The following is a 25762-nucleotide window of genomic DNA, read 5'->3' on the forward strand; positions in this document are numbered from 1 at the left end:
TTGCAACTGAATAATCCCTGGATGGACTGAATTAGTGAATGATATATGGACTGTTTGACTATGCTATAACTCTTACTGGAATAAACTATTTAACTAGCACGGTGTATCTGTTTTACTGAGTGTAAGCTACAAAAACGTCTATCTCACATATTTTGCCTGCCTGCCTGACAGCTGTGCAGATTCTGCTAGGGTGTATCCCTAACAGGTACGTTTGAAATGATCCAATGAAGAAAACAAGCCTTTTCTTTTCTGTGTTTTCCCAACACTTTTGGAAAGGCTGTGGCTCTTCATATAGACTAGACTAGACTAGACTAGACTAGACGAGACGAGACGAGACGAGACGAGACGAGACTAGACTAGACTAGACTAGGGTAGGGTAGGGTAGGGTAGGGTAGGGTAGGGTAGGGTAGAGCAGAGCAAAGTAGAGTAGAACAGAACAGAACAGAACTCTTTATTGGCCAACTGTGATTGACACAGCACTCTCATCCAAATCTGATTTGTTTCAAAGGACAGGATTTCTTTGAGAAGCTTTCTTCCATTTCTTTACAAAGGTGCTTAACACCTTTTGTGCAGGTATCTGGATTAACCAGGGTGTATTAACTTTTTCCAAATCATGTCTTGTATATAGGGTTCATTCTTCAGATTTTCTTCTTCCACAGTTCCTGGAGGTAGTAGAGATTTAAAAAGTTCTTATAAGTGTACAGTTGATTTTCTGAAAACTATCATTGCTTACTTGAGAAAACTGAAATTCATCTAAATTGATTACAGTCTTCCAGGTATCAAAGGCTGAATCCTCTAATCTGGATATCTCTGGCCCTCTGAGATTTACTGCATTAGGATTATAATTTCTATTTCTTTTATTTTTTCTTCTGTAGGTATCTTGGAAAGCTGGCATTGAGATAAATTTCAATATTCTTTCTGTTGCATTGGACAATCTGTATTAAAATTGTTTTCATTCTCACAATGAAAACAAGCAGTGTCATCTATTGTTGACAAGAAGATGTTCTGGGTTCTGGGTTGTCTAGATCAATGCTTCTAGTTGTTGGGTAATTTTTGAGAATTTTAGGGAGATTTCCAAGACTGGATTTTTTTTTTTTTTTGGAGATTATTCTTACTACCTCCTAAATGTTTCCAAGCTTGCAAATCCACTTGGTTCATAGTTTCAGTTGCTTTTAGGTGCAAGAATCCACGAACCAAGGCTGCTCAAATGAGTAAAAGTTTATTATCTCTACAAGAATCTGAGCTATTAATGGTCAAGGCAAATTGGTGGTAAATAAAAGTCAAATGGAATTCAAGGAGAGCCGGACTTAGATATCTTGTGGCAACAAAGAGACTCACACATTTGACACACACAACCACACACACCAGGCTCAGACTGATTGCTCCTACAATTGCCTTGGCAATGGTTGGTAAATGTTTTGGTGGTGTCTTGCAAATCTAGAGGATCAGATCAAAGGAATGGCTCCACTTCTACAGTAGATGAAAGGGAACATTTCTGGCACGTAGAATGAGAAAACAAGGCACCTTAAGCTTGCAATTGTTGCAATAAAGACTGTTTCAAATAGAATGCCCTAACTGATTTGATAGATGATTTTTTTTCCCCAAAGCCCTGAAGTTTCTTTTGCTTTCTTCTTCAATTAATCTAAAATGAAAGTTGACTTGGTTTTTAAAGGGAGGATAATTTTTGTATTCAGAACCTGCCACGTCGGTGTGTATTTCTTTCAATACCCCAGTGGTTTGAGAACAGATATATTTTACGTGCTCTTCCTTAAATATTCCAAAGTCCTTATAAGCCCTTTCATATGAGATGAAAAGAGTTTCGTTATCAGTGGCTCTTGTGAAGGTGGGAAGATGTTTTGCTTCCACCAAGTAGGTTCTATTCTCACTATTAACTGTGCAGTCTCTTATAGTAACTTCTATGTGCAACTCAGTCGTCCTTTCCTGTATTATCTTTTCTCTCTCCTTCAACATGGTTTCCTATTTCTTGTTAGAAACAGTTTCCAAAATATGTACATGCACGCATATGTACATGTATATATTTTGGAATCTGTTTCTAACAACTGTAATATTTAATGTTTGGTTTTGTTTGCTAACTTTGGGTGTATATTTATTCCAAATCTTTTCATGTTCAGCTGAAAAGTACTCTTCAGTAATCTTATGAAGTATTCTCATAAGAAGTACTCTTCAATACTTTTATGAGAGTACTGGACTGTGTGGGATAGTAGTGCATTCTTTTTGTTGTCATTGGAGTTATTGTAATGCTATTGTCATTCTATTATTATTCATGGGAGTAAACTAATGGGAAAAAGAAAAACATACCACAAATCTATTGCCTGAACTTGGAATAGTGGTTTATTTGGGTTATTTGCTGCCATCCAACCTATATAAAAATGGGCTAACATTTTGATTAACAAAAAAGTAACTATGCATGCTATTTCTACATAAGATTTTTTAAATGATCTTATGAATGCTAAAACCATCTTTCTGGCCACTTATATATATATATAGCTTGAGTGGCAGGGAGTAACCAAAATAAGAAGAAAACAAGAATTATGGAGATTGTTCTACTTCCCATTATTTTTTTATGTATAAAGCATTCAAACCATTTTGAGTTTTGTTGTCCTGCTTTGGGCAGTGGGTTGGACTAAATGTTTTTCAATTCTAGTTCATGCCTAATATATATATAATACAATGTGAAAACTTACTAATTAGTGCAGTTAATTATTAACTAAAAAGGGGCTCCTTGTTTTCTAGGAATGCAGTTGCGATGACTTTATAACATAGTTAGACAAGCTAGTTACTACAGACCCATTTCTTGGTACTCACCTGGTAGTCCCTTATAACTTTTTAAAATATATATTAAAAAAATATGTTAGTATCAGGTTCCATTATCATGATTATTTCCAATAATGCCATTGATGATACTTTAGTCAAATAGTTGTGAAGAAATCAGTAAAAATACCAAACAACCTTTGACAATGTTGATTTACTGTCCATTTTTACTAAGGTTTTTTAAGTCATGCAGCATGAGAAATTCATTCATTCATTTGTTACCAAGGTACTAGTAAATTAAAGTATGTCATTTTTTTTAGATCAAAGGTATTTAAAATTGTGGGAAATTCCTTTGAACAAAAAAACATAAGCTAACAGTAAGAGCTTTAAAGAACTCTGAAATTAAAAGAAGATGTATTTAAACCTAATAAAAATTCATAGCTGTATTTAAAAAAGAAAATAAAAGATAAACAGAAGGTGGAATACATCCTTTCATATATGTTTTTTGGTTTAATTAATCAATTAGGATTGCCCTGGATAGTAAGTGCTATCGAGCACCAAAATGCTCTCACATAACCAGATAGCTGACGTGCAATTTAAATACAATTAAATAGTGGACCCCATTAAAATGATGTATTTGGTGAAGGTGGCAGGCTATTCTGAACCCAATCAAATTTAGGAATATGAAAAGTAGTATTCCTAGAACAATGGCAGTATCATAATTCTTCATCTGAAAACAAACAATAACAAAATGGATGTGCTCAGTGGTGTCTTCTAAACTGCTTTTTTAAACATCAATTTGCTAAAGCAATGCTGCATTTCTGCAGTCAAGTTTGCATCTCATTAATTTCACCAGAAACTAGGTTGCACTACTCAACTTCAACTTCAGTTTTATTCAGGCAATATGTTAGCTAAGAAAACCTCCCTTTTTACAACCCTGTAACCCCTTAATTCAGGGTAGAGTTTGGATGACTGGATGGAACTGAGCGTTTACTGGCCAGATGCCCTTCCTGATGCCACACAGAGTTCGCTGGGGGGGGGTTTCTTTGCACCCTAGGAGAGAAACATCTGCTGTTACCTAGCATTGAACTCTCAATCTTCCAAGCAGAAGGTGAGAGGCTTCACCACTAGGCCACCACATCACTCAGGCAATAGATTAGATAAATCACACACACACACACACAAACACACATGCACGCACACACTGATTGGGATTTCTTTCAGATATCAATAATTGTATATATTTTCTCCATATGGTCCAGAATATGGACACAATAGAACATTGAACTCAAGGGCAAAGTCTTGTAACTTCTCTTTGTACATCGAATATGCTTGGGTTAGCCTGATAAACTATGCAGCTCCCCTTTTGAGGATTTTGGAAAGCTTTCCTTTAGTCCAAACCCTATAGGTTTTTCCAAGATTCAAGATTTACAATATCTCCTCCTTAAGTTCAATGTGTAAAACAACTTTCTATTAGAGTAACCATGTGTAATATTTTACATAGGGACATCTTGAGTTTGAAGTCTTGATTTCACTTAAGTTTAGTATGCAAAGAGAGATCTCCTAATTTCCCATCTAGATTGAGATATATTCATCTAGATTCTAATTATTTACATCTATAAATGTGTATGTATTTATGTACGTTTCTACACACACACATATATTCACAGGGGTAAGAATCCTTTTGTCCTACAGATTTTAACTGCACTTCAGAGTCAGCTGAGGAACAACCTTATACAAGGCTCTGCAAAGGGGCTACTCTGATCTAGTTTTTTTTTCCAGGATTGTTTGTATAGCTTGAGAGGAACTTCCAACCTTAATTCTCAGAAACATTTATTTCCATAGCCAATAGCATTAGCTCTTTCTATTTATTTTACTGTATTGAGGAGGAGAGTCATATTTTTTTTACCTCTGTTCAATTTGTATACCTCTCTTCCTAGCTGTAGAGCCAACAACATACAGTATCTAGAGACAGAAGCAAAGTGAAGAAAACTATTGGAAATATTTACCTGAAAACATGTTTACATGTAGGTTCATAGGTTCCATTTAAAGGTTTTGCTTGATAGGTATGTAGGGAAATTCAAAAAAAGAGAAGGTACTAGAATTCAAAATGAGAGAGAAGATCATCATTCTCCCAGCTACAGCCAAAATTACTTTTAGATTTGGAGGTACTTTGATCAAAAGACTTCAAATAAAAAAAATATTCCTTGATGTCCGTTTCATCCACAGTAGCATTCCTTTCAATATTTTGCAGGGCAGAGCATCAGGGCTCACAGGGTTTCGATACATTCCGAAAGTGATTTTTCATGCGGAGGCCCTTGTTAAATTATGCGGAAGATCTGAAAAATGAGGCTTCCCTGATTGTGACAAAGACATTTCAAATGTGCTTAAATTGCCTTATATCAACACAGAAGCTCATCATCATCAAAACCTGCAAAAATCCAACTTTTGTTTACCTCAACTGATTAATTTGTAACAGCCATATTTAAGTTTGAAAACTGGAGCCAAAGTATATGAAAGAATTGATCACTAATAACAGGGCACCCTTTCTATTTTACCCTGCAATAATAGGCAGAACACCCTTATTATCAAAACTTAGCATTTACTCAAGTTTTGCTGCCAGCTTTTTCTTATTTTTCATCCCTTTGAACTCCACCTAAGGAATGTTATTCCTGGCTTAGGCCTAACACATTTGGTAATTATTTTGCATCCAACGTAAAAAAAATATCTAAGCTACTACTTTAGTACTACCATCTGATATTTAACTTTTCTTTTTCCCTTGTAACAAAAATGTGGTAGACTAATAATTTAATCTGCTTCCTATACAACCAGTCCTTGTGAAACTTTCTCCTCTTCCCTTTATTCATCTCTAAACCTCTCATCCCCAGTTTTTTCTTGCTAAACTAGCAATGTGCTCTATTTCTAGTGGCAATTATTCACACTCCCTGATAACTTCCCTAACTTTATCGCATGTTGGAAAAAAATATTTGCTATCCTTCTGTATCTTCCAATTATCACCCCACATTTTCCATTCTTATCCAAAGCATTTCAGAAAGTAACAGTCTCTCTGTTATCTCTCCATGTCTCTTTCTGTCCATTTCCTAGACTCACTTCAGTTGAGTTCCTATGCAGGACAGTTTACTAAGTCAACATTGGCTCATGGCATAAATAATCTGCTGGTGGTCCAAAGCAAGCCATCGCTCTGCAGTATGCCAGTTATTTAAATTATCCGGGACATTTGATATCCTGGACCATCTAATACTATCTCTTTATTTCATCATACTTTTTCCTCTTATGTGGAATAGTATTTCCCACCCTTTCTCTTATTTATTAAATTTGTTTGGTGTTAGGTGACTCTGGATGGTTTACAATGTTAAATGCAGTAAAACCACAAAAATGTATAGCTCTATAAACAATACCAATACAAAATATAATTATAATTAAAAGATGGGGAGGGGTGGGATCTGCTGTTGATCCATCAAACCACCTCTAGTGTGATACTCCCAAACCCCTGGTCTTTGAGCCCTTGGTGAAGGTGAAGAGGAGCAGCAGATCTCACCTTGGATAGGTGTGTGTGTGTGACCTGATAGCAGTGTTCCAATATTTAAGATGTTATCACAAAGAAGAGGGAGGGTCAACTTATTCTCCAAAGGACAAGAAACAATCAATGGAAACTAATCAAGGAGAGAAGCACCTAGAAGTAAGGAGAACTTTGCCAACAGTGAGAACAATTAATTTAGTAAAACGGCTTGTCTCCAGAAATTATGAGTGCTCTATCTCAGGAGATTTTTAACAAGAGATTGGACAACCATTTGTCTGAAATGATATAAGGTTTCCTGTATGAGCAGCAGATTGAACTAGAACTCCAAGGTCTCTTCCAACTGTTATTCTTTAAGCCATAGGAAGAGTTGAATCTAGGTAACATGGTTTGGTTTCACTGAATTGTTTACCAATCTGGGGCTCTGCAACTATTGAAAGTTTTAATCCCTCCCATATTTCGAGGCTTGGCAATGATTCCTCCACTTATTTCTTATCCTATTCATACAAATGCAAATAGATGGTAAGGTTTTTTTTTTTTTTTAAAAAAAGTAAAGATGTACCAGCTCTGCCATCCTAGGATCTGAATAAAAATTAAGTAATTTGTTTAACAAAAATTAAAGATGACTGAAAGCTTTGATCTCTAAGCTAATTGCCTGAATATGCATAAATTCCATTAAGTTAAGATTTGACATGATTTAATCAGCCTAGAGTGACCCCTTATGGTAAAAGAATCAAGTGAGACTTGCTATAAAAGTTTGCAGGTATCAGAGAGGCCAAAGGGTGTCTTGCTGGCCTCAGAACTATTAATTAGTAACTAGGAAAGCAGCACCACACAAAAATCACTGTTCCAGTATTTATCTCTAGAGGTTGCTGCTAGACTGCCTCATTATCATCTGGATGGAAAACAGCTCTCTTTCCTGGGAGCTCTCTACAACAGCCTTATTGATTAGGTTCCCACAGTGCTAAATCATCCTGCAGCTTTCATTGCATTCTGTCTGCTTCCCCACCCCTGAATAATAAAACCATCAAAGGCTTACTGAAATGTGAAGCAAGGCAGATTTTGGTAAACACCATAACATAATGCAGATTCTATTTGTACAAGGGTCTCAAAGCCAAAAGCATTTCATATGCCAAAATTGGATTTTTGAAAAACCAAAGTTCTAGCTTTTATTTAATCTTTCCTCTTGCTGCACTCCCTTTTGAACTCTCTGCCAAAAATATCAGAAATTGTCAGATGGATGGATGTAGGGAGGGAGGGAGGGAGGGAGGGAGGAAGGAAGGAAGGAAGGAAGGAAGGAAGGAAGGAAGGAGCTAATTTAAGATGATCTCATAGAAATCTTTCTCCAATTTAAAATTTATCAAAAAACAAAGAACTTTCTGTCTGATGACAAATACATTATAGGGAAAGAATTAAGTACCTATTTAATTTAGTAATGCAGTTAAAACCACTCTTTTTTGCTGAATCTTTGCTGCAGTTAGTGGAGCCTGACAACCATGGTAACTTTCCTGATACTGATGTTGGAAGAAATATCCTTCTGGGTTCAGTTCCAAGCGGGGAAAAAGACACTGGATACATGGAAGCCGCTTGGAAAGATGGTTTATTGATGAACAGGATGGGTTCCTGGGGAGAAAAGGGAAGGAAATGCTGAGAATGCCTGGGTTTTAAGCCCTCTCTGGGCTTTGAACTTCCTGGGGCCCAGGAAGAGTATTCTGACTGGTTGCTGTCAGAGATCATAGCTAGCTTTGTAGGTTGTCTGTGTGCTAAGTTTGGTTGAAACTTGGTGGGTGGTGCAATGAAGGGCAATTCAATGGTTCTGCCTAAAGGAGGTAGATCTTTGTTATGTAGAATACTCTTCCCCAGGCCTTAATGGCCCATTAACAAAGATGGGAGGGGCGAGTTTCTACTTTCTTTTAGGGAAAATATTCTGGATTTTTAGTATATCCTAAAATATTTCATTTTTCTAGGAGAGGGGTGGGTTTTAACTTCCAACAATACCCAAAGACATTTTTAAAAGAATATTAGTCACATATTAGCAGCTACTGTGTCAGCAGTAATATCTGCTTCTATGGATAGACTATGTCCAAACCATGGATTTATACTATAAATATTGTTTATATTCATTGTGCTGAAATAAGTAAATTAAATATTTAATTAAATATATTTAATTAATATTTAATTAAATATCTAAATTAAATATTTAATTTATATAAATTAAATAAATCAATTAAATAAATCAATTAAATATTTAATTTCCTTCTTTAAATATTTCCTTGCTTCTTCTTTATCTTTTCTTTTTCTTTCCTTGTAACTTTTATCTCCTCCCCCACCTTTTTTCATTCTGAATAATTTTTTCCTCATAAAGTAAAATAAATAACTCTAACACATTTTATTGAACAGCCTTCAGCTATTCCAAAGTTTCGCCTATTGAGGGTTGGATCCCTCCTTTGCCTCTATGAATCTGTCTGATGTGAGGTCAAATAGTAAGAGCTAGATGAACCGATCTCTACATATGCTGGCCTTATGTCTGTTACATCTTGCCTATTGCTAATTAAATAAATCATTGTGCTGAAAGACTTACCCACACAGCCTTCCTGTCCTAGCAGAAGAATGGGCCACTGACCACTTATTAGATGAATGACATTACCTTGATTGGATCCTGCAACATTATATTGGGACAGGTATATTTGCCTTGACTGTCACACGTATATTTGCCTACATTCATGATAAAATACATTTGTTTTAAGCCTAGTGTGGCCATTTTGTCTTTCAGTACCCCCAACAGACACCCAAAGGATTGAAGTATCATTGCCACACTCATTGGACTGCAAGAGACCTAAAGATAGAAAGATGTTCCTCTAAAAAGCTGGACAATCTTTGAAGCAATAAGGAAGTTATCCAAGGAAGAGAAATGTCTGTCCAGAAGTGAACTCTAAAATGTAGCCCCGTATTATAGAAGATGATGGTTGTCATGTTGCTTCAGAACCCTGCAGTTTACTTGGCAACATTTTTGGGAGTGGTTTGCTATTGCCTTTTTCAAAGGGACTAAGAGAGAAGGACTGGCCCAAAGTCACCCAGCTGGCTTTGGGCCTAAGGGAGCAGCATCTAATTGAGTTTGGTTTTGATCTCCAAAAACAGCAGAGCCAAGTTATGCCTGGCTAGTCATTGGACAGGTGACTATTGCCAGGTCAGACGGCTGTAGACTAGGCTAGTATGCCTGAAAAACATCCCAGAAGAAAGCAAATAGCAAACTATAACATGTACCAATACGGTCAGCAGGGGCTGAACTAGACATGTGGCATCTATGCTTGGGTCAATCCATAAGTGATCCGGGCTGATATTGAAAAAAAAATGATCTTCTTAGTCCTTGGAGGGGAAGCCACGATAATTTCTAGACTAGGAAGTTGAAAACACATCCTAGAAAACACGTTCTAGTGTTAGCACAACTTTATAAGGTGTTGGTGGTAAGACCACACTTGGAATATTGCATCCAGTTTGATCACCATAATATAAAAAAAGATGTGGAGACTCCAGAAAGAGTGCAAAGAAAAGCAACAAAGTTGGTTAGGGGGTTGGACTAGAAGACCTCCAAAGTCTTGCTTTCTTCTTTTTCTTAGTTTTTGACAGTCTATTTCCCCGTTTATCTTTAACTTCTTGGATTGCATTCCACAATTACTTTGGCACCCTTTCAGAGAGATTCGAGACTTTAAATCAATTCCTGATATCCTCCTTGAAGATTGTGGGTATGTGCTCAAGCTTCTTTTGTGAATACTGGTTAGCTATTCTGGAAACTGCACAAGAGCAGTTTGTGATTTATTCCACTGTCAGCTCCAAGCCATATTTTTGTGATTAAAACTGAGCTGTTCTACCTCCTTGTACCAATAATATAGACAATCTGATATTTATGTCCTGCATCTGATGATGTCCATGTTTATAGCACCATTTTCTCTTTTTTGGAAGACTGTGCTAACAATGAAGAATTTACAGATAGTTCTTGACTTATGACTGATCATTTAATGACCATTTGAAATTACAATGGGGCTCCCCAGTGCTACTTAGGATCCATTTGGAATTACAACAGCCATATCACCTCCCTGTGGTCATATCATCACATTTTGGTGCTTGGTAACTGTCTGGTTTTTATGGCCGTTTGCAGTATCCTGCAATCATGTGATTGCAATTTGTGACATCTCCAATGGAAATCCCAGTCCACTGCAATTCACTGATGTTTAAAATATCAGTATGTAATTGATGTATTTATTCTTTTCCATGTTCATATTTCTTATGTTCCACTGTAACTCAATTTTTGCAGTTTTGGACTTTTTCTTGGATCGCAACATTGTCAATTAAGCATTCCAGAAGCCTTTAATCTAGCTACACCATAAAGGCAATTACTACAGTATATGCAAATAAAAATTCTGGACTGGGTTTACTTCTGCCTTTTAGCATACAACATGAATGGATGCCTTTGTTATTGTCATTAAAGTGACCATATTCTTTCCCCATCTTCTACATTGATGTTACCCAATATAGGTGACTACTTGCTTTAACTCTACAGCTGGGAAAACCTTCATGCCTGCAATTATACATCCTTGCCAACCATTCACAGTGGGTTTTTTTGCTTCTCCCATGACAATTCCTGCCAGTCCCTACCATGAGAAGGCAGCATAACAGTACCTGTGGAATTGATCAAGGTGAGGGCATCAAAAAGGCCATAGTGCTGTTAAGTGAACCCAGAAGTGTATGCAGGGAGGTTCAAAAAAAGTTAAGAACTTGGCTGTGCTCATGCAATCAAAGTCATTTTTAACCACATTTTAACTACTTTTTAATACACATTTACAATCAAAAGAAAAATCAATCACAGGATCTCACAGATAGATGGAACCACTTATCTCTGTGTAAATTTCCACCTTTTTCTCCCTTACCCTTCGATTCTCTTGCTTTGCAGGATTGTGAGCCAGAAAATTTATGGAGAACTAGAAGTCTCCAGCTTTAAGAGTATGTGTGAAGAAATGGGCTCTTGATTTCTTGATGCCTGAAGGCTTATGTGGAAAGAGGACTTGTTGGTCATATTTTGTTTTATTTCCCAGCCAGAGAAGAATAAATTGTTGGATAGTAAAAGTGATGTAGGTAGTAAAACTGTTTTAATTAAAGAGAAGAATTTATCTAGTTCTGTTCCTACTTGGAAACTGGACATTTTGCTTTAGACTTTTGCTCAAAATTGAAAGTAACTTTAAAAAGTTTGATTTTAGGTTTTGAGGATTGGAATGATTTTGTTACTGTAGAAATGGCTTGAAATGTTTTGAAATGTAAAGGAAAAGGTTGAGGTTGTATATTTTTTATTTTATTGAACTGAAAAAAGTTGGAAATCACCACCTGTTCCTCCCTCCCTCTCTTTCTTTGCACCTTTCTCTTCCTTTCTGTTGGCTTTCTAACTTAATTTTTTTCTGTATTTTATAATACAACTTAATAAAAATTGCATATATAAAAAAGAGAAGTGGATTCTTCGTATTGTCCTTGTCCTAGCATCCAAAACAAATTTCTGAATAAACTGGTCTTTTCTATCAACTTTTTAACAGACAATGATGTTTTTTTTAAATGCATTGATGTATTTTTTTAAAAATCCCTTAATGCGGCAAAAACAGAGTAACTTTTAGTTTAGATAATAAATACTACAATTGTCTCTTTTTGTAATTGTGTTTTTTTTCCTAGTATTACAAATGGCCTTATGATAATAGTTATGGTATATGAAATGATGTGAGCGCTCTTAAAAATTTCTAGCAAAAGACTGCAGTCTCCATGGGTGGTAACTGTTAGAATTACCTTAAACCACTACCTGTCTTCCATTACAATAGAAAAGGCCTTTAATCGATATAATCTTTTTTTCCCAAAAAGATCAACTTCCCCCACTTTTTTTTTTTTTTTTGCAAATCATTCATCCTAAAATAGAGCACTACGCGGCTTTTGTGCATAACTTAATTCATTCTTCAAGACAAGTACAAAATTTGTCACTGACATTTAATGCCACACCACTAGCAATGGATAAAATGAACTAGTTAGCAATTTAACCTGTTGTGGGTTTTTTTTTCCTTCAAGAAAAAAACACTGAAAAAAATATATTCTGCCATCATGAGCAAATGGATAACATTTTATAAGAGGTTTATTTTTACTTTTGCTGCCCATCCTTTCTTTCCTCAAGAAAAAAGTAAGACTGGCATTTTTTTTTCCTAGAGTTCTAAATCATCTTCTCGGCCTATTCCTTTAATGGTATAAAGTAAATGACTATCCAGAGGATAATTAGGCAGTGTGCTGTCGCTGCGTGTCAGGTCACAGCTGGATTTAGTCAGCATTAACCTTTGGGGAGAATTGGAATATCAGTATCATTTAAAATTAAAGACGTGTAAGCAGGCATTTCTAGAGATGTTAGAAAAGTAATTGTCTGTAAATTGTTTGACCTTGAGATTTAATTGCATGCACAACACACATTCTAGCAAGAACCCTGGACAGTCTTCATTCTCTCATACCTCCCTACCTCTCACTTTGCTGAACCCATTAAGCTACCTGTGGATTTTTCAGTAAAATATTAAAGATGGTTATATATGAAGCCTCAACGCTTTGAAGCAAAAAAAAAAAAAAAGCCCTCCAAATAAAAGAAAAAACGATGAAAGGTAATGCTACAAACTTTCCTATTTGAATTTCATTTTCCATTTGCTTAAATTATTTTATAGATGCCTACATTCTCGTTCCCTCCCTCCTCCTCCTCTCTCTCTCTCTTTTACACATACCTCCTATTAAAGACCTGAGCTTAATTTTTTTTTTTTTGGAAATAAAAATTCCCTCCCGCTAACAAGTTTGCATATTATGCCTTATTCCCCTTTTCCCTAATGAGACAGCTTATGCTTTCAAAGTCCCTCAAGCTAGGCAAATCTCTCCACTGCCTCCACTGTTAATAATGAAACTTCATAATTATACAAATCCGAGGTGGCCAATCAGCTTTTCAGGCTGAGCCTTCGGGTACCTCATGCATTATTTATATGGCACTTGAGTCTGTGAACTCACTTGCTCATATTAGAAGCCTAATTAATATTTAATCACATGTACAAAGGGCAAATGAAGCTGTGCTAGCCACCCAGCCAAGCGCGAGCCAAGGAATGGACAGGTGTTTGCTCAAAGACGGCAAATACGCAAACATGCCCATTCACATAAAGTGAAAGAGATATAAATACCTGCCAGACATATATACATCCGATGCTCTGAGATCTAGGAATAGATTCAATACTTACTGACAGTTGGCCAGAATGATGGGTAAGGGGCTCATTGCTCTCTCTTACCAGGGCCAGCATCAAGAATCAATGTGGTGATTTAGAAATGATGCTGAACTTATGAAAAAAAAAATCTGGAAAGAACCCACATGGTTAGTGCTGAAACCCTTTTGTCTTCCTTGGAACAAGACACTACCGAGCCAAAGGTACTTCCTAGTTATAAATCTCTGTGAAATCAGACTAATACATGAAAGGGCTACTGTTCACCATTATGATATGGGAGGGCACTTCAGGATAACATGTAGAAGGGCTATTGCTGATGTCGGGCAGAAAAATGAAAAATCATTAAGAATTTGCTCAAGCAGAGCAATACCAGCTTTTTCAAAGAGAAGGCATATTTCACTTTCCAAAGGCTGCATTCCAAACCATAGATAAGGCCACTGGAAAGAAGGAACAGATCTGAATTGGATTAATTTAAATCCAATTAAAATTCAACAAGGTTACTTAAATACAAGAAGTCTGATTATTCTTTATGTCTTTAACCATTTTTCCTTGCTGTTAAATGGCAGCTTTGGGGGGATTGAGCACTATCCATACAGTAGTCTTTCAGAGTTGCAACCAACATTGTTCATCTCTTTTAAAAAGAAACAAAAATAACAAAATGTTAGAATCTCATTTTGCAATTGGTGTTGGGAGACTCAGAGAACTCATTCATGAGTTCTTTCATAAAGTTTGGTCACAAGTTTATGTGAAGAGTCATGAGAACAAATTTGGTCATGAACACTAATGTAAGATGAAGGATTATTTGAACATACATGAAAACACATATGATTGTTTTAACTTATATGTGGAATCATGCCAACTATAGCATTTACTGAAATCCATCTTTTTCATGGAAGCTTCCAGAGAATGACTGAGACCATATGCAACATATTTGCCTTCCCTGAAAAATAGTTTATGTTAAATAAGACTGTATCTAATTAGTTTTCATTTTACACATAGTAGGGCATGTCAAATTTTTCAACTTTCAATTTCCAAATATTAGGAATGCTCAATAATTGTGATATGCCTTGGGGATTGTAAAGATATTTTGGTTACTTTAATATAATTTAGATGTGCTTGGTAAGTAATTACATAAATATCATAACTTTTTAACATTTATTTGTTTCATAGGCATATGTTTCTGGAAACATGTATTGGCACAAATGCATAGGTATAGATACACATTTCATGATACCTTTGATTTTTAATTTCAACCCTCTAACAGAAAAACAACAATATCCCATGACGTCTAAAATTGAAGTGCACTGAGAACTTATCTTCTAATTACTAATTACTCTCACTATAAATATTCAGTCAAAGCCATTTATTTCAATTGTTTGGGCAGGGAGTTAGAAAACTTCAAGATATCTTCCAACCCAATAGTTCTATGAAATATCCCTTGCATTGGCCATCATGATCGAAGTTGCTGTAAGTTCAGTAGTAGCTAGTTTAGAAGAAAATCAAGAACAACAGTAAATGTTCCACTTCAGTGAAACAAAGGAGATGTAGGAAGACATATAACAAGTACCAGAAGTACCAAAGAGCTAACATGAAAGAGGGGAATAGTTGCTCTTCAAGAGCTGTGGTGACCCAGTGATTAGAATGCAGTAACGCAGGCTATTTTTACTGACTGCTGGTTCGGCAGTTCAATTCTCACCGACTGAAGGTTGACTCAGCCTTCCATCCTTCCAAGATCAGTTAAATGAAAACCCAGATTATTGGGAGCAATATGCTGACTCTGTAAACCACTTAGAGAGGGCTGTAAAACACTGTAAAGCGTTATATAACTCTAAGTGCAATTGTTATTTTCACCTCTGCTAGTAGATGGTCACTGATAATCACATTATCCTTTTCTTTCTGTTAAAATAGAGAGAGATCGCCCTTTCCCTCAAAACAGTTGGGAGGAATCCAATGCAGTTTACATTCTAAGTAAATTCTGAAAATAAAAATATACCTTCTTCTGGTATTCAATGAGTCCTCTCACAACCCTCATGTAATTGAAATGCTTTATACATTAGCACTCTGCATCAAAAGCCAATGGATGTTCCTACTGCAGATATATCTGTGTGTGTGTGTGTGTGTGTGTGTGTGTGTGTGTATCCACATGTGTATTTGTGTTGATTGATAGGAGTGCTTTGAAAGAATTTAGTAATATATATCGCTTAAGAGATATATTTTAAATTCTCATATGGCATGGTAATAGCAGCCCACTGAGAATATTCCAAAATACCTTGAAATCTGAAAACTGGGCACATTTAAATTTGATCCTCAAACTGGACTATCATGGAATGGAGTATATGTATTTTGCCATTTTATCCAGTGATCTACAAGGGTTACAATAATACTTGGAGCTGAGAGCCCGAGCTTGAGAAAGAGCTGAAAGAGAAGTAGAAACAGTTCTCTCTCTCTCTCCCTCCCTCTCTCTCTCTCTCTCACACACACACACATACACATTTATTCTCTTTCTCATACCCACAAACACAGAGAAAGTCTCATGCTGAAGATAGAGAAAGTTAAAATGGACTGAGGGACTGGGAGGAGACAAGTTATGACTGAAGTTGAAGAACTGTAAAAGAAAATAATGACTAGCAAGCCAAACTGGATTGGTGCATTTGGTTGCTGAAGAAACCATAGTTTCAGGTAGATTGAAGATCATAAAAAAGGCCATCAAAAATGAAGGACTACATTTCAAATGATGAGTCTATCTAAGCAGAATTATTGCGAGAGAAAAGGATCCAAAGGTCAATATTCTGCTGTGTACTTGTGGCTGCCAACCAAGCTTATCTGAAACCCTTGATTTTCTTTAAGAGGAACTTGGCTATACATAACAATAATTTAGGGACACTAACTTCAGAAGAAGAATTACTTAGCAGACAGGAAAATAATTAATTGCTGAATGGCATATGCAACACACATTTAAAAAACAACAACTGTAGCACTGTTATCTTGACTTCTTCACCATATCCTGTGTATAGCTCCTGGTAAAGATAAATTTCCTTTGAATCATGATTGATTACTGGTGAATACAGGGTCACTTCCATATAATTCTCTTGACAACAATATGAAAGTAGTCTCCTGTTGCCTTTTTCATTAAGCTTTTTGTAAATGTCTCAGTTACCTATAGTCCCATTATTATCCTAGTGTTAACCAGTTGTTACCCTGCTTAACATTCTGAGATCAGGCAACGTTGGCTAAATGCTGTCATGCACCTGGCGGAGTAGGAATTCTTAGGGCCAAACTAGAATTGGCTTTAATGTGGGTTGTTATATATTAAAAAGAACAACAATAACAAAGCCTAAGAAGTCTTAAAATTTGTTCGGGAGGGGGGAGCAGAATCTATCTTGTTTCCATATTCTCAATAAAAATAATTTCCATCTAGTTACTACTTGCATTTTAACCAAAGTTCCTCTTCATGCTAATGGAAGTTGTATCTGAAATGCAAAGAGCATCTACAGAGAAATGAATTTAATTAGAACTGCTGCAGGGAGAAAAATGGTTCAGCTTTTTATTCCCTCTCTAAGAACCACCTTCTGCCCAGAATTCTCCACTACTGCTGAACACGTAAAAATAAAATAGATACATTCTCACAATTAACTTCATGTCAATTTCTCTGCCAGAAAAGATGTGCAATTCAGAGTTCTTATCTTGCCCTTGTTTAAATATTATTAAAAACAGGCAAAACTAGAGATTAATTCTATGTAGCATCTAAGGTAAAGAGTCAAAGTCAATACTGAAAAAGTCAATTGATGCCAAAGCATTTTCAAGAGGTGGACGATAATCTTTCTCCCCTTTTAAGATTCCTTTCCTAGGCAGATACATTTATTATTAGGATGGTTCAACATTCTTCAAAATAGGTCCTTTAGATGTGTAGGAGCACATAAGAAGATCCAGTGTGTCCCGTCCCCCCCGATGCACATAGTTGCTTCTTTAGCTACTCCCAACTAACTCCACATGCATTTGCAGGCTTAACCATTCCACTTTGCCTTTTCCTAGCAAAGCAAAGCAGTGGTGCATGTACACTATACAGAAGCAGCTGAAAGCCGTTTATGAAGTAGCCATGCAAGCATAGGGGAAAATACAGCTGCTTCAGTTATTTGAAGATTGCTTTGCATGTGTTCCAGTGCATTCCAAACATCTCTTTCAAAAAAAAATAAATGTGCAACTGTTTTAGCAATAGCAGTAGCACTTAGACTACCTCTTCACAGTGCTTCACAGTGCCCTCTTCTAAGGGTTTATAGAGTCAGCATATTAACCCTCCAACAATTTGGGTCCCCATTTTACCGACCTTGGAAGGATGGAAGGCTGAGTCAACCTTGAACCTGGTGAGGATCGAACTGTTGGCAGCCGGCAGTCAGCAGAAGTAGCCTGCAGGATGGGATTCTAACCACCGTGCCACCATGGCTCATATTTATAATTATACAAAGAAAGAAAAAGTTATATTTCTGTAGAAAAGTTAAAAAAAACTCTACCACATCAAGATGCTGAGTTTCCAGTCTATTGAGTTGGGACACAGTGTTGCTGAGTGACTTGTTGGGTTGTGGGCAAACTCAGTATCATCACTTTCTCCATGCTCTGCTGCTCTTGGAGAACTAGCTAGACTCTTCCACTAATACCAAAGTTCTACTATCTCATAGGTTAAGAGAGGTGGATATAACTTTTCCTTTCATATTAGCTGAATCCTCAGCTTCAGTGACTGAGAATTCAGACTTTAGGGGTTTTTTTTAAGGCATATTAGCTGTACTGACTGTATTTGACTTTTGTCAAATTCTTCTGTCATTATCATAAAGCACATAGAGTAGCTTAATGAAAGACATAAGACGTTTGAAAGAATATTATGCTTAATCATATTTGAATCTTTAAGTCTGCATCTGCACTTTTTTGTGGCTCAAAGGCCATAAGCCCTAAATACCACAGGGGCCGTTTTGCTCACACAAAACACAGAAAAGGCAGAAGCACAGTGACATTATGGCAGTAAGAAATTTATTAGTTTTCTCTTTTCTGTTGTCCTGCATGTGGTGTTTCAATGACAGCTCTAAAGAAAATAAGGATTACATGAACTGAAAAAGTTTAAAAATTCAACTGCCATTTTAAAAAAGTGCCCTATGTCATATTCGGTACCTGTCCTTTTACCCTGAAACCATGCTTAAAACAGGACTGAAGAAACCTTATCTGGAAGTCTATTGTATTATAAAGTTTTAAAACCTTATTAACATTAAATACTGGAGTAGAACTCTAACTACTGAAACCATTATTAATCAAATGTATTGCATGATTAGTGTCCTGTATCATTACTATAATGCATCATTTAATGGATTGAGCCAGAATACATTTTTTTCTCACAGAAATGCTAAGTCAAACTTCCCAGAAGAAACATCAAGTATTGACAATTATAATTACCGGTAGCTACATATCCCATACCCATACCCAAACATGCATTCCCAAGACCATTCCAAAATTATACAAGTTTTACTTCACTCTTTGCTGCAGATGAAGTAGAAGAATCCATTAAAGCCAGCACTTATAAACTGTTGGAGATATCATCTGTGTCATGGCTAAACTCTGCTGGAGTCATAAAATGTAGAGCAGATAACAAATACATGCACCAATGTTACTACTCTTGATAGTGACATGTAAATTCTACAAATTAAGTGTTAGAAAAATGACCACCAGATACAGATACAGATTAACAGAGTTGGAAGGACTTGTAAAACATCTAATCCAACCCCGCCACCCAAGCAGACACTACACCATTTTTGACAGATTGCAGTCCAGTCTCTTCTTGAAAGCTTCCAGTGATGAAGCTCCCACATCTTCCAAAGGCAAGCTGTTCCATTGGCTGATTGTTCTCACTGTCAGAAAATTTCTCTTATTTCCAGGTTGAATCTCTCCTTGTTCAGTTTCCATCCCTTATTCCTTGTTTGGCCTTCAGGTGCTTTGGAAAATAGCTTGATCCCCTTCTCTCTGTGGCAGCCCCTCAAATATTGGAACACTGCTATCATGTCTCCCCTGATCCTTCTCTTCACTAGACTAGCCATGCCCAGTTCCTGCAACTGTTCATTATATGCTTTAACGCTATCATCTTCTCTACATTCTTTCTAGAGTCTCAACATCTTTTTTATAATGTGGTGACCAAAACTGGATGCAGTACTCTAGGTGTGGTCTTTCTAAGGCTGACATAGAGTGGCATTAGTACCTCCTTTGATCTCTGTTGATGCAATTTAGGATTGCATTGGCTTTTTTGGCTGCCGCTGCACACTGTTGGCTCTTATCTAGCTGGTTGTCCACTAAGACTCCAAGATCCCTCTCACAGATATATTAGGATTCTATAGGATAAGTCATCACAGAGGCCATTTTCATCTTCCTTCTCCTTATCTTCATAATGCATTGTATAGAGATGAGAAATCCTGAGAAGAGAGCTGTGGGGATTAATTTATTCAAGGAAGCAATGGTTGCTGAGCATATCCAAGAGGAGGGAAAAGTTTAAAAAGGAAATAATGACTATCACACAATGCATGCTTTGGTTCCTTTTATATATTCAAAGAAAACAAAAGAACTGCATGATTGGAAATTAGGTCCCAGGAGTGCTTATTTCTCCTCCAATAAAATATTACCAGGTTTGATAACAGTCAAAGGGTTCTGTTAGATTAGTAAACAAAAATCAATCTATTCTTGACCAGTTATATTCAGATGAAACAGTATTGTTTAAAAGAATGCTGTGCATCTGATCAGCCACACATGGTGAAAGCAGCAATGCTTCAGTGCAAAGATACATAGAAAGTGTCTCAAACGGTAGAAGCAGCCAAAAATCTGAAAGCTAAAAGATAAATGTACACATACACAGGAGGCCTATGCTCCTAATTAACTAACACAAGAGGCTTTGCTTAAGTGCATAGCTTCAGTCTAACCTATTATGGTTAAAACCAATATTATGCATACAGGAGAGCAAGGAGCGAGGTTCTAATTTTATGCTCCAAATAAAAATAGCATTTCAATAGTACACATTTTAGATTTTTTTTTTAATACCATTTTAAAAAAACCCTATTTTCTTGTCTGAATTCAAAAATGATTGACTAGTGCATGGATATCAAATAATAAATAAAACAGTCCTGGTGGATGAAAGACTCCTGAATAAAGAGAAAATTATTTTTGGATTTCCTTTTTCATCAGATATGAAATACTCTGAAACGCCACCACTATAATTTGATAAAAAGCTTGATATCTCCAAATGAAAATAGGACTCAGCACTTTCATTTTTTTTCTGTCTCTAAAGGACCCTTGGTAAACAGATTTTCAAAAAATGAAAATCTCAGGCATAAAGGTGGAAGTAATGAAGCAAGTTTAAATATGCGCTGACCTTTGAAATGAACTGCAATCCATGTTGTTTGGCCAGGATCTGGCTGTGTTGCTGTCTCCACTCATTTCCAGAATGTAAAAGACTTGGGTAATAGAGCAGCTCTGCTCTCTGGTGGAAACTGACAGATATCGCTGCAAGAAGTATCTGAAATGGCCATAGCCCTGATGCTCTGAAATATAAAACAAAGAATTTTCAATCAGGGATTTTTGAAACGATGCAATCTTTGGCTCAGGTATGAAGCTTTCTTTCTTTTTCTGAAAAGGAGATTCTTCCTCTGTTGGAACAAATAAAATCTAGGACTCGCTTATTAAAAATAAAAGAATGGTTTAAGAAAGCCCAGTTAATTATTTTTCTAGTTTGCAATATCTTCTTTCAATGGCACATCTTAGTATTTAAAGGGGAACTTAATAGGATGCAAAAATATCACCTAATGAAAACTATTATTTCTTTACCTCTTTAACAATGCAGTAATTACTTATTTTCCCTTATATCTAAATTATATTGGCAGCATAACAGTACAAACAACTAAAATACAGTATATTTTCTTGGGTCTTTTTCTTTTAAGTATTAGATTTTTTTAGTGTGCTCTCTACTCTTTTTCTTCCAAGTTTTTTTCTTCTCTTTGAAGTGTTAAGATAGGGGGAAAGCAAAGGATAGACAAGAACTTCCTCTCCATTCAGCTTATTCAGGTCACTTTCACAAATAGCTAGTAGCCAAAATATCCTGTTCGGTCTCTTCTACCTTTAGAAGCCCTATCATTTTTCCTGGCATTGCTCTCGGAAGATGAGAACTAATAAGCTAATATGACTCTTATTGTAAGATTACAGTAACAGAATCTAGAAAGTCTGAATGTTCCCCCCCTCCCCCACTTCACTTATCTTCATGAAAACTAGAGAGGGTTATGCCTGAGATGCTTTCTCAGATTACATTTCTGCACTGGCTCATATTTCTTTTATCTGAATGTTTTCTTGGTTATGCTTCTCCCTGTTCCTCAAGGCTGTCTTTCTTTCCATTATATGTGCATTATCAGTGGTTCCAAAACCAGGCTTGTGAAACACTGTCCTAAGTGCCTATGGCTTTCACAGGTGTTATTATTTCAGTCCTGTGGAGAATAAGCTATCTTCAGTGCAAAGAATGGGACAAGAGAGCAAATGTTTTGGAGTAACTCTGCTTGTGGTGATTAACTTAACCTACTGTTGTTTTATAGTAGAGATAGACAATGTGCTACTTGCATTTTAATTATTTAATGTATGAAATAAGGCCATCAAGCTTTGGATGCGATGTAATAAAAATCATCAACAAAATACAGATAATACTACTGGAAAATCCCAAACATCTAGAAAAAACAACAACCATCTCAGCCCCACCAAATTATATAGGACTTTATAATTTACTCAATCTGAGGCTTGGAAGAAGAGTCAAGTTGGATGAAGTATATGGCTCCACCAAACTCTATGCTTCTAGGTCTTAAGAACCATAGTTGTAATAATGTTGAAGGAAGAGGAGAGGTGGGCTGCTTTTCCCAGAAAAATAGTTAATAGGTAATATAGAACATCATTTATACTGTTTATTGGCATGTCAACCTTATTCCCAATGATGGCCATTTTGATTGAGCATCCACAACGTATTGTATTATTTTTATTATCTATTCATTTATTTTATCTTAAACATTTATATAGCCATCCATCTTACATTGAATTCTGGTTGGCTCCCAATCAACAATTAAAATAATGTCAATAATAAAACAAAAAAGTATGCATATCTATTAAACCATAAATATTAAAAACCTGGTGCCAAAGTTAATTTCCATATGCAGTCCCTCCTTAAAATTTCGAGCCCATCTCACCCTATCCCAAAGTTTGCGGGAAAAGCCAGGTCTTAAGTGTTTTTCAGCAAGCTAGGGAGATACAGACCTTCCCAACTTCCAAGGGAAGGGTGAACATTCAAAATGTCTTCACCAGCATGCATGCCTACACGTGTGTGTGTGCATGAACATATTCAATATAGCTGCACCCATACATATAGAAAAGGAATCTTCTAGAACCGGAGTGTCAAACTGGATTTCATTGAGAGCTGCATCAGGGTTGTGTTTGACTTTGGGGAGTGCGGGGAGTGGTCAGGGTGTGCATGGCCAGTTCAACATCACTTGTGTTGGGGGCGCCTGCAGGGGCCTCCTGCAGTGTTCTGCCAATTTCCACTGGCAGAGGCAACATGGGCCAGTCCTTTGCTGTTTCCAGGGTGGCCCTGCAGTCCAGATCTAAGCAACCCATGGGCTGGATCTGGCCCACAGACCTTCAGTTTGACACCCCTGTTCTAGAACATTAGTAGTCTATTTCTTAATCCATTAATTCAGAGAACAATGAGATCACGGACTTCCTAGTACTTTGAATTTACTCAACCCAACAAGCAAAAAGATTAGTTTAACTAAAAAACAAAAGCAAATAAAATAGACACTGTCATAACACATTCACTGAATGCTGAAACCCCAGATAAGGATGATTTTGAACATGAATAGTACAATATTATTTTAAAATATGGTAATAAAAACATATCTGTGTCAACTGTATAACAATATATAACAGAACCTATTGTAGTATTCCAGAATCTTGGAAACATATCAGATTTTGGAGTATTCCAAAATCAAATAAAGACTTTAGGCAAACATCATGAGGCAGGTCTATATCTACATTGTTAAACCAAGGTTTTAAAAGGTAACTGCATTATTTGTAAGAACTTTAAATTTGTTTGCAAGTAATTATATGTCCTGGTCAATCTGAGTTTCTTCTTGAAAGAAATATACTAGAGCAATTGGAAGAGTATTAAATGTAATACAGTATGCTAAAATACTCATTTTACTCACAATATTCATTCTGCTGCCTTCAGATATTTTTGGTGCTTGACAGAAAGAAATGTAAATTACTTAAAACTGTTTGGAAATAGGATTTGGATATTTCTATAATTAATCAGCCATATTCACATGCACAAACAGTAATTACCATCAATGGATTGGATATGGATTATTTACAGATAAATAGGGACACCTAACATTGCCTATTTTGTTCAGTGTTATTATGGAAGTATTAGTAAAAGATATTAAAAAGAAGAATATTCAAGTCTTAATGTAAAAAACAGAATATTGCATAATTAATCTGTTCATTTTTCTTAAACAACCAAATTGATTTGAAAGAAAACACTCAATTGCAATTTAAACTAAATATATTTTATGCAGCATCAGGGTTATAAATTATCTCTGATATACTACCATAAAAACAGCTTCATGAAGTTAGCAGAATTTATATCAGTCTAGATAAATTTTGATATTTACGAGTAATTATTACAATAGATTGGCATCAATTAAATAAATGTAATTATAACTCTGTTTTGCACAAGATTGGAAGTCTGGCTAATCTCTTTTTAGCATTCCTTGGTAGAACAGCTGCAACTAAAATTATTATTTTAAAAATCTATTTTTGCATCACACATTCCCAGTTATAATTCTAACAACTTTACAGCAAATAGTTTATATATTACTATACTCCATTTATATATTACTGTACAGAATTATTTAAAAGGCTAGAATGAATCATATAATATAAAAAAAGATGACAAAGCAAATCATTTTCAAGTCTTTCAACTAATTTATATCAGTGGGAATTTGAATACTGTTACACAGTGCCTTAGCATTAGACTTTTAATCAAGGGTGATATTCCGTTTTGGGATTTGGAAAACAATGTCTACTATCTCAAATCATCTTTAGCGCTTACTTAAACAGAAGTACAGAAATTATGAACATGATATCTTTCTCCCATTTTCACACTCCTTGAGTGTTCCCATTAAGATAAATCTGTAAAATGTAGAGAATATGATGATAGCTGCATTTTATAAAATTAGATACTTAATTATTGATGAAAACTTTGTCTCTGCAGAATAGAGTTTGCAAAAGGATTGGTCAAGTTCCAGGTTTCAAACAAGTTAGATACAAGTGGAATGAGTTACATTTCTATGTAAACTATCCATATCTTATCAAGTTGAGACCATTAACCATTTTGAGGAATGGCACACATATATAGTGTTTAATCACAAGGGAATCTCATCAATATTATATTAAACTCTTGTAAGAAGTATGACAGGGACCCTTGAAAGATTTTTTAAAACTATGGAAAATGACTTGGGATTTGATGAATCTCATGAAACTCCATGAATATTGAACATTTTTTTTGCATATTCTTCTTTCTAATATTCTGTGCTAAAATGCCTTTTTAAACATTTTCTTTAAACATTATTTCAATTTCATCAAGGGTTAGCTAAGAAGGTAATCCACAGATGGTGCTCTACTCCATATAAATTGTATTTTTTTCTAATTTATATGATGGTCTAAGAAAATTAGGATGCAACAACATTTTTGTTGTATTATACCCAAGTAGTCCATCCTTTTAACCTAATGCAGTTGAAGAAATTGGGGAAATTACTATTAACACTCCACAATTAATTCTGCTATTGGTTCATTGTCCATATCTCCTAAACATCTAAATTAATTTAATTTTTCTCTACTGAAAAAAAATCAACACAATTTTTAAAAAAGAAATTTTTTTAATGAAGGATGTTTCTTCATATCTGATCACAATTTATTAGATATAATAACAATGGCTTTCTGAATACAATTCCTTTGTCAGTCGAAATGTTATTGAGAATATGGATACTCAACATATTTGTATTTCTTCTTTTGTATCTGTGTGTATGTGTACATATACTTTGTATTCCTAAGTTATTTCCTGAACAGACAAGTGAAAGGA

This window comes from Pseudonaja textilis, chromosome 1 (genome assembly GCF_049901715.1).
Source record: "Pseudonaja textilis isolate UNSWEBS1 chromosome 1, rPseTex1.2, whole genome shotgun sequence".
Classification (NCBI taxonomy): Eukaryota; Metazoa; Chordata; class Lepidosauria; order Squamata; family Elapidae; genus Pseudonaja; species Pseudonaja textilis.